At 39.6% G+C, this 1,900-nt stretch overlaps 1 long non-coding RNA gene across 1 annotated transcript; it reads right to left on the bottom strand.

The window, feature by feature from the left end:
• Nucleotides 1–986: 986 nt before the first annotated feature.
• On the bottom strand, nt 987–1,565 carry LOC142290017 (uncharacterized). The gene is made up of 4 exons (XR_012750203.1): nt 1,503–1,565; nt 1,341–1,425; nt 1,164–1,234; nt 987–1,048 (listed from the first exon to the last, which is right to left on the bottom strand). It is a non-coding gene; the product is annotated as an uncharacterized LOC142290017 (long non-coding RNA).
• Nucleotides 1,566–1,900: the final 335 nt, after the last annotated feature.

Here is a 1,900-nt window from a genome sequence, read left to right as displayed (position 1 = left end):
GAGGACCTAGCGTCACCTGTTACAGGTGCTCAGGGGGAAAAAAAACAGAGAAAAAGAAGATATCCCCGGCACACTGCTATGTTTCCCAAATGAAGTCCAAGAAAGAGTCTTGATATATATTCCAATTTTTATTTTTCAGAAGAAGGGAATAATAGTATAATTTGCAGAGAGTCTGCCTAAAAACGTTTCGGTTTAACCTCGGCCTTCATCTGGTCGGACAGACTGACTAGAAGGATCCATAAACATAAACATAGAAACAAAGAAAATACATCAGTGGAGAATAAAAATAGATACCTGCACAAATTGTATACAATGACAATTAACGTTTATAGTAAACGGAAGGGGGAGGGAGGAGAAGCAATAGTAAATTAAATGATCAATGGTGTGAGTCGGTGGGACAAGGGGGAAATACCAGAAGGTAAGTGCATAAGTGCCGAGGTGACATGGGAAAAATGAGGCTCACCTAAATACGTGGGAGATCCCTGGGGCAGAATGCTGGTATGAGCGAGGATATCTAGATATGGGATTATCATAAGTGATTATGTCACAAGAAGGAAAGAGTAAGATGTCAGGAAAGATGTCAGAAAAACGTTATAGAAATAGTTAAATGAAGAAGAATGCAACGTACCTAGTTCTAAGGATAGATGAGGATAGTCAGTAATAGAAATTTATCATAGTTATCATGAATCTGGGGATAACAAATGTGAATATAAATATATAATTATATGATATATCAGTGATAGAATATGTTGCTATTCAGTGAAATGGAACAAATAGGAAGGAGATCACTACCTGTATATGAGAAAGGGCTACCGCCTCTGCTTATGTGCACGTTTTTGTGTCCGTCAAGGTAAGGCAGGATAATAATCTAATCAATATTGTACATAATCAGTGTCATGTTATAAGTCTTTACATGAGACAAGTATATTATAGTGTACAAAAATGAAAAAATGTACCTGTATATGGATTGCAAAAAAGAGCAATATGGAACCAGGTCTGTATGTAGTATAGCTGAATCAAACTAGTGCATTTGGCACATTAGTCAGCACTATGACAAGGGAGAGGGGGGAAAAAAAGGGGGGGCGAAAAAAAGGGGGGGTGAGGGATTGTAATCAGATGTAAGTAGGTACTGTGATAATGATATGAGAGGCATGGCATCTTACCTTAGCATGTAACTAAATACCTTTGCAGGAAAATGCAGAAAAATGAATCTAAAGTTGCCTATAGTCAGGGGCTGTAGACAAATAATAGTGTTTGTATTAGGTATAGAATGGATTTGTATGTAAGGCAGGCAGTCAGAATAACTGGTGACTGTCATGAAACGGTTACTGAATGCATACCTCAGTGTCCAGGATACAGGGATTGAACAATACAGTGGAAAGGTATAGCAGTTGCTAGGAATACCTTTGCCTCTATGCAGGCATACTGAGGAAGAGAGAGACAGAATATAATGTGGCATATGCCTAACAAGGACAATGGGGTATGTAGGGAAAACAATTTACCATGGAAGAGGTGAACCGTGTGAAGGCCCCTGGCGTCTGGTGAGGTGCTCAGCTGTGCTGTGATCTGCGTTTAAATGTTCCGGGTGCACGCCGTCATATCCGGTGGATAAGCATGCTGAGGTGAGGGAGGGAGGGAGGGAGTGTGTCTGGGTTGCCAGAGAAAGACGCGATTTCAGTGATTCATCCAAAGGAAGGAATTGGTCACAATCTGGTGCTGACGGGATGTGCTGGTTAGTGTGAGGGATTAATTCTGAAATAAAGAGGAAAGAAAATTAGAATCTAGGCAATGTACATAAATACAGGTAATAATCACATCACTGCTAACTAAAATTGAATTGTATGAGGCTTTACAATACTAATGAAATATGACCATTACAGGTTTTGGAAGAAGGGAACAT

The sequence above is a fragment of the Anomaloglossus baeobatrachus genome, chromosome 2 (genome assembly GCF_048569485.1).
Source record: "Anomaloglossus baeobatrachus isolate aAnoBae1 chromosome 2, aAnoBae1.hap1, whole genome shotgun sequence".
Classification (NCBI taxonomy): domain Eukaryota; kingdom Metazoa; phylum Chordata; class Amphibia; order Anura; family Aromobatidae; genus Anomaloglossus; species Anomaloglossus baeobatrachus.
The sequence above is the reverse complement of the archived record's forward strand: the minus strand, read 5'-3'. Positions and strand labels throughout refer to the sequence as shown.